The following is a 14038-nucleotide window of genomic DNA, read 5'->3' as shown; positions in this document are numbered from 1 at the left end:
GAAATCAGATTATAGCTACATAAAATTACTGATTGTCCTGACATAAAGATTTTGTGGAAAGTGTAAAAGGTGAACATTTCTTGGGAGAATTCCTGTTTGAAGATCTGAAATCCTTAGGGATAATTGTATCACAAAACTCAGAGTTCTTAAGCTCTACAGGGTGGGAGCTTTTCAAACTGAGACATTCAGAAGCTTAATCTAACCTGAGGAAGTGGGGAAAACTAAGGTTGTAAACTGCAATTCACTTTTTGAGTAGATGAGCTGTTTCTGGGAAACAACTCTCGGTAAGAGCAACCCAGTCATGTGTTCCCTCTTTATGCTCAAATGGTAGAGTTCTCTCTGTGCCCACACACAGCTAGAGACCACAGTGCCCAACTTCTCTGGGAAGGTCTCCTCTGTCTCTGAGAAGACAGTTTTTGTCAGTAGGCTGATTCAGAAAGGATTCTCTCCTGGCCACAGAGAAATGACTTTCCAAATGATGGTTTGATCTCCCCCCCCACTACCTCTCATTTTCTTTTTCTCCAGGATTCCTCCTGCATTGATTCTGCAAGATTTTCATGTCCCTCTCATATCATTCTCTGTTGGTTTGGACAACTTCCCCTCTGCAGGTACTGAGCCTGCAAAAAAGCTGTAGGCTACTGATTTGACATTGTGAAATTTGTTGTGTTTAAAGTTTTTTATGCAAGGAGGATTATTGGAGGCTTTTTGTCTCTTGTTTTTCCTGCAACATCTTTGAGCTAAAATGCTGCCAGAGCAACATTTTGAAGCAGCAAGAAGCTTTTTATTTCCATGGCTGTAAGATGGAGCTTTCTGAGTAGCCTTAATCACATACATAAAGGTTTTAGTATTTCTTTTGTATGGCATTTTATGTTGTCAACTGCTGTAGTCAGAACCATTTCTGAGATTTGAGATCTATCACATCATTGGTTAACTTAGATGGTTAACTTAGAAAAACAAATTTTTATGGAAGATGTAAAGAGATCTGGAAGATAAGATAATGGTGCATTTTATTAAATGGTGCATTAATGAGGCTTCACATTTTCAGCGTAGCACCTGTTTATCCTGTCAGCACCAGAGTTCATGGATGTAACTTTCCGTATTGAATATATGCCTTGTTCTTCCTCTTGTTACAACCTGATTATTCTGGTGTAAATGCATCACTGCAGGTGAATTCTCTTTTATTGTAGAACAGCCATCTGTGTTTTTAAAAACTTGATGAGGCTTTGAAAAGCCAAGCAGCATCAACTACTTACAATAGCCGATTCTGATAACTTTAGAATCGGAGCATTCAAAAATAATCTTCAGCAATAAGTGAAACTAGATTGTGTGGTGCAATGGGAGGCTTATGTGCTGCTTGTCTACGTGCATTCTCCTTAAGTGCTTTTTCCCTACGCTTGCCAAATTTAGGTATTAGATAAAAGATTTTAAAACGGTGCCGTAGGCTCCAGCGTGGTGGTCTTAATTATTGAGTGCCTCCTTGCACACAGTCTTGCCCACTAAGGTAATTTTAATGACAAATTACAGTGTTAAAATATCTGTCTGAACAATTTGTAGGCAACGTCTGATATTTAGATGCTTAAAGTGCTTCTCTGAAGTCCTCGGTTTATTGTGCATGCAAAATTACACCTGAAGGAGGAGTGTTTCTGAAAAATCAGTGTCATTTATTTAAATATATCTAGTGGTTGTAATAAGGGTAATTTACATAATCATAGAAAAGTACTGTGCTTCATCTAAGTCTCTGATACCTTTCCAACAGAATAACATCCATGTAAGTGATGCCTTGTCTTGATATCCCTCTTTTATGGGAGTGGTGAATGTTCTCTGTAGACACTGATTTTTACACCAGACATTGCCATTGCAAGAGAGCCTCACCTGAGACACTTCACTTAGCTAAGGGAAAAGAAGTGACATGCCCAGGGTGATGTACACAGTCGGGTTGGGCTTTAAATGGAACTATCTTGCCATAAATCTGTGAGCTCACGGTGAGAGGATAATGTGGGAAGAGGGTGGTAAAGTTCTAGCAAGATCTGTTTTTTTGGTCTGATTTAGTATTCTTAGCATTGATAGCTGATGTTTGAAAGCATTCAAATTAAGTCTCTCACTAATGTCTGTGATGTAATGTGAGATAATGGATGCAGAAGAACCTGAGCAAATTGCACCCACGTGGTTCCCTTTCTGAATGCAGCAAATATTCCAGAAAAAAAAATAAAATTAAAAAAAAAAAAAAAAGAGAAAGTCTGGGCAGTTACAGATGAGAAAATTCTCAGTAGATATGTGATGATGTGTAGTAGATTGCAGATAGTCCAGCTGCTTAGATTGTAATCTGCAGCTAAGTGTCCCATATAGACTGAAAAACTGAGTATCTCCTGGGTGACTACACGTCTGCATGCATGCTTGTACTGTGGTTGAAGATGTGATTTGGTTTGCTGGAAAAACTGAATGAGTGGTTTCTAGAATGAGATTTGGTGGGGAGTTTGACAGTTGAGAGAGCCTTTGAAACCAAAGACTTCTTTTTGTCATACTAGGTATTTTCTGAGTGCCTTATCTCTTTCAGCACAAAATACTAAGTTATCCAATAAAGCTTAAAGCTGTAGCAGTTTGGTGTTTTGGCATCACAAACTTGACAACAACAGATGTAATATTTCTTCACTTTCACAGCTATGAAGGGACAATCTTGAGAATAATGCTTTAATCTCTGTGGCTTAAAATTACTGAAATTGTTTGGGAAGAAAGAAACAAGAAGTTACTACTGTGTGTTCTTGTTGGAAAAGCAGGAGCTTCCTTTGTCCTTGGAGATGACTCATGCTTTCCCAGCTTGTCTGTTGGAGCTGCAGGGCTGAATCAGAGAAGATAACACCATCCAAGTCAGTTAAATGTTGTCTTTCCAGGCTATTGAAACTAACTTCTGAGAAAGATGGCAGTGATCCCAAAAATAAAGTGCTGAGTGAAGAATGGAAGGGCCTCCATATTTCCTCATTTGTATTTCCCAGCCCTAATAAGAGGTTCCTTCAACTGTCCTAGGCAAATCCTTCAATACTTGTGACTGCTTCCCTTTCAGTAGATTTGCTGTAGTATTATTCCATCTTATTTAGGTGGTAGTTTTATTTCTGAAGATCTCAACAGTGCTAAGACAAACTATACAACAAGTACTTCAATAAATAACATTTCACAGCTAATGATCGTGATGAAACTCAGGTTTTATGGGATTGTCTGGAGGAAGAACAACACCTCATTCTTCCAAATGTTAAGGATATGTTGACACGTTTGAAACTCTAGGGTATAACTCAGCTGAAATCAAGGGAGCTATACTAAGAATTGATTTCTTTAAATTCTTTGGAAACTGGGATATTTTTGGAGAGGTGAGATATAGGAAGATTATGAAATATGGCCAAATTCAGATCCATGGCACACAGCACAGGAATCCTGAAATAATATTTGAGCTCAGAGAAAGTAGGTGCTGAGATCATTGCCTAATTACCTGCTAGGCGACAGACTAAATTAGTTGGTTAATAATGATATGAATTTGTCTTGAAAGGATATGTGCCTTGTGGGCAGCGTGGGGTTGTCCTGTGGTGGAAAATAACATGTTTCAGCCTTCATGTGCTCCTAGATGTCTGGAAGCCTGCGGTGTGAATATGAGCTGCTAAAGTAGGAAGCAGTACATAATTGCTTCATTTTTCTACCTTTTGTTTCTGTTTGAAGATTTGAAAATCCATGGCCTTTAAGAGTTCTTCTTTGAGTAGGAAGAAAAAAGTTTATTTCCAAACACTCTGATTCTGTTTCTACCTTAGCTCTTGAAATTGTGTCAGCATGTTTTCCTTCTCTTCTGCAGCTGCAGTGTGAGGAGTTTCTGGGCAGATGTTGAGCAGTGTGCCCGTGCTGAGCTGCAGGCAAAATGCCTTTTGACAAAACTGAGTCCAGCAAACTTCACAGGCAGCTTTAACAAGGCTTCTGGAACTGATAGGGCTCTGAAGTTAGCCACTGTGACAGCAATTTCTAAGCTGTGAATAGAACACTGTGCTGATGATATTGATTTTTGAAAGCTACCACCACGGCTGGTATTCATTGACATTCTTTTTGGCAGTGTGTCTTGGAAGTTTCATCTGTGTTAAAAGTGAGATGCGTGAGTACTAGCCTTGCCAGATTCGCCTGTGTTTAGATCAGTGCACACTTTGAAGGTATCATCAAGAAGATATCTGGACAATATGGACTTTCATGGAGTTGTGAGGTTTTGCTTTGTTTTTTTTTATTGTAACCTGCATGCCTCATCTGAAATCTTTTCTCTCTGGGTCTTCTCAGAAGTCTGGTAAATGCAGCAAGTAGAGCAGTCTAATTAGTCAGGCTCCTGGCTGTGGATATCCACTTTCTCAAGTCTGCACTACAGTGAATACTGTAAGATTGTCCTTTGTCCATGGAGGGCATTCTTACCATGTAATGGGGACAAGCCATTTGGGTTGCAGGCAGCTGTAGGCAGCTGGGCTGTGACAGCCCAAGTCACAGCAGCTACAGGTGGGCTTTTGCAAAGTAGGGCACGCTGCAAGGCTCCTGGGCCCCATGGCTTCAGACGCTCCCAAGCCCAATAGAAACTGTTGTCACAGACAGAGAAATGAAATGAATTGAAAAGAGTTGATGAAAACCTTGGGGGTCTGGCGCGCTCCCCAGTCTCCCTGCAATAAGGAACGTTTTATACTTTTTTAATTGCTTCCATTTTTTTTTTCTCCTTGATGGTGACATTTTTTCCCCAAGTGACTACAATGGTAATTCATTTATCATTTTTCCACTCCCAAGCCCATGTGACTTTGTTTTCTTTAATTTTATTTAATTGATTATAACTAATTGACTCTCAGCTTAGGGAATAGAGGTTTCTGAGCTTGCTGGTCTGGTCTTCATTTATTTTTGTGGAAGTGTTTTACTTTCAGAGGGTGCAAGGTTATTCCTTAAGAAGGAAAAGAAAGAAAAAGTTACAGTGCGATGGTTGTTCTGTTGTATTCAAAGGTAAGAAGAGTTGATTTCCTTGGCAGAGAAAATAATGCCGCTTCAATCTCTGTTTTAAACTGTCACGTTTATTTTGTGTTAGGTACTTGGATCCTTGAAACAAAATGTTGATTTGATAGATGCAATTACAAATGGTGTGCTGGCTAAATGATACGATAAGTGAGGCTTCACGATGCTGCTGTTTTTTCCCCCCTGGCTCAGTGGAAGTACCCCTTATCTGTGGGGAAGTCAGAGGTGATGCTCTGCTCATCAGAGCCTCTGATAAGTGCTCTTGACAAAAATTGTAACGTCACGTTTGTCATTTTTTAGCTGTTTCTCCTTCCCTCTGCAATTTCTGGCGTGTTTTCCGTACTGCCTTTTAGAGGAAGACTCCAAGTAGTGCCCTGATTGTGCACAGATCTTGATCAAACTTCTGGTGAGCTTGTTTATTTTTGCTGTTTTATGGTTTGTGTGTATGTCCTCGCAAAGGCATAGGAAGGGGGAGGATTTCCTCAATGGCACAGTGCTATTTACATGATTTTTTCTGCCTCCTTATGCCTTCCTCTGTTCTCCTTGGTGATCATTGCATAGGCTGCCTCTGTGAATTAACAACAAATGTGCAGAATCCTACAATGCCAAGAGAGCCAATATTATCTTAAACCTTTTTATTTTATATCCTGCAGTTGTGCTTTACCCAAGAGCACCATCTTCTGGATGTTGTGCCTCCATTTCTGGGAGTGCTGCGGTTGAGTTAAATTCAGCTTGAAGGGGAAGACTACTGTAGAGAACTGAAAGCTTGTAAACCCATGCTTGGGGGAAGATTTGCTGTCACGTTCTATTTAGCTAATGCAAAAGCTTTCTGCAGACTGTTTTCACTTGCTTTTACAGACCTGGCTCTTTGACCTGTTCACTACTTGCAGTGCTTTGGGAGGATCTTCAGAGTTCTGTGTGTTTCATGGCTGGCTTTGGGCAGCTATCTGCATGATCCTGCTACTCATCGTATTCTTGCAGTTAGTTCCCTTTCCTGAGCTCCTGTTCAGTTGCTCCAGTCCTCAATTTTATTCTTCTGAGCCGCTTGCTGAGCCTTAAAATCGATACATCTTGATCAAAGGTCAAGTCCCTCTGAAATATTCTGAACTCCTGAAGAAGAACTTGTCTTTAGGTCTTTGACCTCTGTTTGGTCCTCTATGAGATTAAATCATTGGCTTGAGATTTGAGAGAGATTTGTAGGTGGAAGCAATGCTGGTTCAGGTCAAGTTAAACCTTATGAAAAGCCTCTCTTTAAAAGCTGGATGCATACAAGCATGATTGCCAAAATAATCTGTTCTGAATCAGTATTTTGCTTTGCTTGTGTCACAGCAAAAACGGGCATGAAAAAAAAAAACGTGGAAGTGTTTATATGTGAAAAGGGTCCAATTTACAATGAGGTTGTGTGAAAATTGAAACTAATTTTGTAGATGCCCTCTTTTTACAGGCACTACTTCAAGCTTCTATCAGGTTTTTTCGTTACAATCTGAAAGAAAGTCAGTACTGTTAAGAAGTTCATCAACAATGATTCCATCACTTGTCTGAGGACTTGGACAGACCCGATGCAGGGCTCTGTCTGAATGTGAACTCAACTCAGGACTGGCTCTGGCTAATAAAAGGGCAGAGGGGGTGAAGCTATTAAATGTGCAAGACAGAGACAGAAAGGTCTCTTTGACCTCATTTTGTACTGTTTTGCTATTTCACGAGTCACTTAAACCAGGGCTGATTTTCCTTAGTAGGAGAAACTTTGGAACTACAAGCATGGTAAGCATCAAGGAGATTTCCTTGGGGGTGGTGAAGTCCTTCTTAAAGGCTTTAAGAACAGATTAGAGAAACTTCTGTCAAGAAGAGTTTGTGTGGCCTAGCCTGCTTTAGGCAGAAAGGCAGGCTGAATGACCTTTGGGGTTCTCTTCCAGCCCTGTTTTGATGATTAATCCTACAGGGAATGCATCTAATAGGTGCTACGTTTGATCTGTGCCAGGATGCGACCACGCTCGTTGTTATTGAAAAGCAAATGCACCAACAGAACATCACTCATAAATTTTGCCCTGATTATCTGTATTGCAAGATGGAAAGCTGGGCTTGTTTGTCTGAAGGAGGAGCCTTCAGGGTGATGTTGCTGAGCTCCCTGGGCAGCTCTGTCATAGCTGGATGCAGTAACTATCAGAGGCAGAAGGATGTCTCCTCTTTGTACACTGACTAATCTTGGTATATTTTGCTAACGTCTCCCATCTATGTACAGCCTTGCTCTTCTGTTCAAAAAGATGGTTGGCTTGCATCCATGCCAGTACAGTCTCTGTGCACCCACTGTTAACATACTGATACTGCACAGTAATAGCACTTGTAATAGCAAGGCCACATTAGCCTGAGCTCAACAGAGTTTGTGTCTTCTGGAGTAAGTCCAGAGAACCCAGCACAGCAGGCTCTCAGGGCAGCTTTTTGGAAGTCTTTGGGCACTACTACAAGCATAGGGGAAATGAAATGGAGAATTCCTTTTTGGTAACATTTGGGGACCTCCATTTCTGCATTTATCCCTCCTTATTCTGACACAGTTTCAGAGGAGTTGCAAGTGATCTTATCACATAAATCACATTAGAAAGTGCCCACTGAAGTATTTTCAAAGTGCTTTTTCAAAGCATACTGCTTTCTCCCACCGCCCTTCCATCTCTCACTAAAAATGCCACCACCAAAGCATCTGAATGAAAGCAGTGAGAACGAAATGCATCCATCCCTCTTTGAAGCTTCCCTTGATAAACCGGTTTTTCACAGGAATCACTCTGGAAGAATAGTCCTTGAGTTTAACATGGAAAATATTGTTCAGTAGCTCTTGCTTTGCGTTTTACATGCTGTAAATGAGGTCATGTATTAAAAAGGAATGCAAATGCTGAAGTTTACCAGATAGGATTTGTATTATGCTCTTGATATGGAAACTATTTAAGCCTCAGTGAAAAGGTTCTTGCAGATTAAAGTTACAATAACTGGTACGCCCAGTATCTGGGGATATTTTAAGCAGTATAATGTATTGTTCAATATCATTTGATTATAGCAGAGTTTCAGACTTGATTTGAAGAACATGTCTGTGTTTTAATGTGCTTCAAGAGTTGCAGATCTGTTATTTATACCACATCCTGGGTTTTATGTCCATTGTTTTTTAAGCCATTCCAATCTGATCCCTGAACGTGTGCTCAGTAAGCACACACAACACAATCTGGTAGCTTTGTGCTGTTCCTTAGACCTGCCTGCAAGTGGTGAGCAGAGGATGGAAACTGGAGTTTGGGTTTATTTGGTTTATTTTAGCAATGTGCTTTTGAGATGTTGAAGCTGCAGAGTAATAACTTCTGCTTCTATTCAGTAAGTAGGTAGCAGTTCTGTAGGACCCAACATTCGATGTAATCGTGAAAAACTGAAGATGATTAAATCTAGCAGAATTTGGGTCAGAAGTTTGAGCACACAGCAGTGCCTGGCTTTAGGTCACTGGAAGAATTTGTATTTGGCCCACACCAAAGCCCTTGAGGCTCATTTCCACCCCTTTGTCTTGAAATCTCCAGGTTTTTTTCAGTGAAAAAAGCATTCGGAAAAAAATGTGGTATTTCCAGCAGTCAGAGAGGCACAGCAAAGGTTGTGCCTGAGTGTTGTGATGCTTGGTGCTCTAAGGAAATGAAATGAGGACAGCAAGCAGTTTGCTGTCTTTTGGTGACAAGCCTGAGACAAAACATCCATGGACTTGTATTCTTACAGATCCACTGCCTGTGATCATGCAGCAAAAGGATGGAGGAGGTATAGCTGGGGGCTCTTTGCTCAGATATTTTTCCTCCATGAGCAGAACTGAGAGGAGGCTGATCTGCTTATTGCTCTGTCTCCTTGTGAGTCAGCAGGGCAATTTCATGCTCTGGGCTGTCCGGACTGGAACTCTCCTGAATGCTAAATTTGCATTTCTTTGCAAAATACCCTCTCTGTATTATTTTTGAATATGCAATTACATGGCAAGCATGCTTGTATTTCTCTTGATGACTGTGTTTACAAGACCAGCATTTGCAATGCTTTTAAATCTGAGATTACTCAGTCTAATTTTAGAGCTGTTTCTTTCTCTTGTGTAAAACCTGGTGGTATCAACTGAAAAATGGCCTCAGCTTCAACTTACAGAATTTAAAACAAATTATGAGATCATTGTTAAAAAATAAGGAAATTTATTCCCCTGTGTTATTTTTCATGCTCATGTACTTCTCACTGTTGACCCACACTGATACTGTGCACATCGTATCATAAAGCTCCTCACAAAGTCCCAGATTCTACATGAAGAGATGGGGAGATGCAAAAGAGATGCCCTGGATCCCCAGTTCCCCTGGGAACACCAGGAGAGAGATAAAGTAGTAAAGCAGAATGTCAGACCTTTTCATGTTAGTCTTTTTGCCAAAACAAATGGAGAGCTGGAGAAGAGGCACCAGCTTCTAGTGCTGGAGAGATGTGTCTTCCCTGGCCACGGTGGTTAGGGGAGAATCCTCTTGCTTTTATTTTCTTATCAAATCTCTCTTCCCCCCACTCTCCCAATCTTGTTTTTAGTGAGATTTCTTGTTCCAGAGGACATCCACCAAGGCTAGTGGGTGAAACCTCTTCATATCAGACTTCTAATCCTGGACAGGGAAGCTCTGATCTCGAGGGCAGTGATGGGAGGCATGTCTGCTCGTGGCCTTTTGGCGCTTGGCACATTATTGTTGATTTCTTAGCAGTCTGCAGTTATAAAAAAATACTTTGCTCAAGCTGTTCCTGAGTTTTCTGTGAGGATGTTTCCATTCATGACGTGTGGCACCCAATGGAGGGGTAGCAGAGATTTCATTTGTTTTTATGGTCCATAATTCATTTCATTCTGCAGAAAGCCCATCTGCCCACACGTTTTGTCGTTTTTAGAGTACTGTCTCAGTAGGGTGCATGCTCTTGAGTCAAATATTCTTTGTAAAGATAAAGTATATGTAAGAACATTAAATATTGTTTGGATGGGTCAGTTTATTAGGAGACTGTAGAGATTTCCCATCTCTTCAGCACAGGACCAGCAGTAAAGCTACTTCTTTTGGCTTTTCCAATGACCTTCTAAGTGACTTTATCCATCAAGGACACCAATTAGCAGTCATTCAGTCCAATAGGATTAGCTGGAGACTGCTAAATTCATATCATGTATGTCTCTGAAAGGCCAGAGCCAGCCTTTCCTTGCTGCATTGGGTATGAATGGGCATTTGAAAGGTGAACTGTTCTGTATTCTATTTCTTATCCCCTTGGGCAACAAAGTCATCCCCTGTAAAGCTGAACTTTAAATATGATAGTTATTAAGGCTTGCCCAGACTTGAGATTTAGCTCATATATATTCTGACAGAAACAAATGACTCTAAATTGTGACCAAACCTTTCTTTCCCCCTGTTCCCCTGCCCTTCGAGGTCTGCTGTTTGAAGAGGAAGCTGTGAATAAGAACAGCACAAGAAGATAAACAGCTACTTCAAAACAAATTTTTCCAGCTCTCTTCCCAATACAAAACGTTATTGCTATGTGCTGTGCTGCAATTGAAGGCAACTTGGTTGTGACAGGTACTTTTCTATTTTAAAGTTGACTCTAAGAGCAGGCAACAAGTGGAGGGGGAGTGGAGCTTGTCAAGCTGCATGCACTGCACGGTAAAGAAGATGATGTAGCATGATGCTGTTTCCTGGGTAAAGGCTCTATCAGATAGTATGTATGAGTTAATGGAAAATGTGGTAGATGAAAACAAATCCCAAGTCCCTCATGCATATTAGGAAGTATCTAGATGTGGGATTGAGGATCTCTGGGAATTATTTCTGGCGCTTATTGCTGGGCACATCAGTTCTTCATTTTGTCCCTGTTCTGTTCCTCCTTATTTATTTTTTTCCTCTCTTTCTTCCCAGTTCATGAGGCAAGCATCAAAGAGCAATTAGTGTTGGTACTGCAAAGCTGAACTAATGTAAGGTCGGACTTCATGTCAACAAATGCACCAACAATCGTGGCAGAGATTTGCATCTCTGAAGGCTGCGATGGAAGCCCACCGCCACTGATTTTGGGAGTAGGAAGGATCACTAACTCACCCTCAGCCCATTGCAACTCTGGTTTTGGCAGGAAGGAGCATTGATCAGTCAGACTTCCCATAGGTCCAGCACAGGTGAAGCTGGCAGGAAGCCCACAGCCGTTTTGTTCTTCACAGCAATCTGCTGCTCAAGGCAACTGCTTGTTTTGCTCCTACCTGGAGCTGGCCGTGAAAATTGACTGCCATTAAAGACAGCCCACATCGCACATTTGTCAGTTCAATTAAATTAGCTGAAGATCTCATCTGCTAAATAGATGCAGCTTTCTTACATATTCAAGGGCTTTTTTTCAAGGACTCTGTGCACAGCACTGTGCCTGCCAGGGCTCTGACCTCACTGGGCATCTTGAAGCAATATCAGGTGCTGACTAAATACAGTTTTATTTAGGGTGAAAGCACATGTCCTTTGACTTAAGATAATGGTACTCTGCAGGGCTGTGTGTGAGCCTGCCATTAGCCAACGGTCTCTGTAAAAATACTCAGTGATGCTGCAGAGGGAAACAGGATAAAACTAAACTGCCTTGTGCCAAGTGATAAAGCCCTTTGCATATGGCTATACTACTATCCTTTGCCCTTATAATGCCTTTCACAGAAGGATCTGGAGACATTTTCCAGACGTTAGTTAATTAATCTCCATAACATCCCTGTGAATTAGGTGACTTATCTGCTGTTTTACAGACGGGTGAACTAAGGCGCGTAGAGGTTAAGTGTCTGTCCTGAAGTTAAACAGTGAATTAGAGGGAAATGTTGGGAGTAAAATGAAGGGCTACCATTCTGTTTAACAGCCATGTTCTTTCATCAGCACTGTTCTTAGCTGAGAAAGCTACCTCTCTCTCTTTAGACCATGTCCTGTTTAAAAGGAAATTGGTTAAGTTCAAAAATTTCTATGGGTGTTTGCAAAACATGAGCTCATTAGTAAGTATTTTACTTGTAATTTAAATACATGACATGGATTCTTGGGCATTAAGTGAAAGATTGTACTATGTAAAACAGTGATTTCTTCTTTGAAGCCAATTAAATGCTTCTCACAAGGGAACAAAACTGTGTTTAAAGACACCAACGGCATGTGTGTGTTTTGTCAAAAAAGCACTAACACCTCAAACTGTAAAGTATGTTTTTGAATGGCTTCCAAGTCTGGCAGTAGAAGCTCTCTTGCACCTTAGAGAAATTGATTTTCTGCAAATGTTCAGCAGATTCTTTTGATCATATCTTTTTTCATCAGGAAAAAAAAAAAGAAAAAGAAAGGAGCTAGTGAATTGCTTTGTATTTAAGCAGACATGCTGGAAGTCTGAGAGCGTGTGTTGTGTTTGCAACTTCTGACAACCTAGGGAAAGGAGGTAGGTATTCAATACCTGTCCCACATGGTGTAGCCTGTCCAAATCAATATATACAATAGGAACGGCAACAGTCTTGTAGAAGTATAGTTGCCACCTGCTTTTTGGCAAGTACCATATTTCCTGGCATACAGCCCATTCATCTCTGAAATGCTCCAGCTGCTGATGATCTGTTCTGTTTTAATAAGATGTTTAAAAATCTCCAGATGTTTGTGAAGAACCAGCACAAAGGAGATGATCTATTTGACAGGCAGAATGTGAGTATGGGCCTCAAAAATACTCCATTGTGACTTTCATGATTAATATTGACGTGTTGAATTTGGCAGCTCTTACTGAAGCAGTCTACTGGCAGATGGTGAAAGAATGGAAGGGGGTTGGAAAGAGAGGCAGAGAGACTTTCCACCTGCTGCTACCCAGTTGGTAGTCACAGTGCCTGGCACAGCTAGGGAGGAAGAGGAGGCTGGAGGGTAATACTGCTGGGCTGGGTGGGCTGTATGTTCTGGTCCTGCGTCTCTTTTGCAGATGACAAACTTAGGATAGGTCATCAGTTCTTCTCCCACAAGGGAAACAAATATCCGTGGCCTCCTTCCAACCTGCAACAAATTACCATTGTTCTTTCAATTAATTTAGCCTTCTGCTTAGTGTGCAGCAAATGCGTAATTAGCTCCAGGAAGACAGAAATGTTATTTCAAAAAACTGTTTGAAATATCCCAAAGAGGCATTCCAGCAGGCTTTACCCAATATTCCTTTACCTCCGTTCCCACTTTAATTACCAGTGAGCCTCCTTGTTTAATGCTGTTTTATGGAGCTACTCTTTCCTTCTCTGCTGCTATTAGAAAGTTGCTGATCTGGAAAAACCATGGAAAGTGTCATGAGAAGAATCATGGCAGAATGAGCTCATTTTGAAATCAATTCAAAACTACAGTGGAGGCTTATGGGTTTTGTGAGTCTTTCACACCAAAACACTGAGGAGCAGGGATAAATTACCAGAAGAATGCTGAATCTGTCATTCTTTCCTCTTCTTGCTTGGGGAAATGGGACTGCTCTTGGTGATGGGTGAAACGACACCTCTTTTGACTACATATTCTCCTCTGAGAGTGGAACACTGAAGGCATAGAGGCACAACATAAATTTCACTTTCACTGTAGTCCAAAATTGTGCTTATCTTGCATTTGTCAAGATGGAGTTTGAAATTCAAGCAAATATAAAGAAAGTTATTTTCCTCCACAAGTGAGACAACGATATGATCTGTGGCTTCTCTGGATTTCCTGCCTCACCATCCCTAGAGTCATGGGTTTTAATAACCTGAGCTGGAGCAAGAGAAAGGTACCAGGAAGGATCCATCCATCCCCTCTCGTGCATGATGCCAGCCCTCGGGAGCAAAAAGATTTATTTCTTCACACCCTTTTTTCCAATTCTACCTCACTGAGGTGAGCTGTTTCTGAGTTTCTGCTGGGGTAATAAAAAAAGAAGAAGAAAAAGAATTTTACAAAGAAAACACAGATGCTACAGATTCTTGCTTTGCTTGAAAAGAAGTTTAAACCTTTTACATCTACTTTTGTAGGAGAAAGTAGGCCAGAAATGCCATTACCTATTTGGTCACCAACACCATTTCTTTTCTAGG

Source organism: Tympanuchus pallidicinctus, unplaced genomic scaffold, assembly GCF_026119805.1.
Source record: "Tympanuchus pallidicinctus isolate F22 unplaced genomic scaffold, pur_lepc_1.0 scaffold22, whole genome shotgun sequence".
Taxonomy (NCBI): Eukaryota; Metazoa; Chordata; class Aves; order Galliformes; family Phasianidae; genus Tympanuchus; species Tympanuchus pallidicinctus.
The sequence above is the reverse complement of the archived record's forward strand: the minus strand, read 5'-3'. Positions refer to the sequence as shown.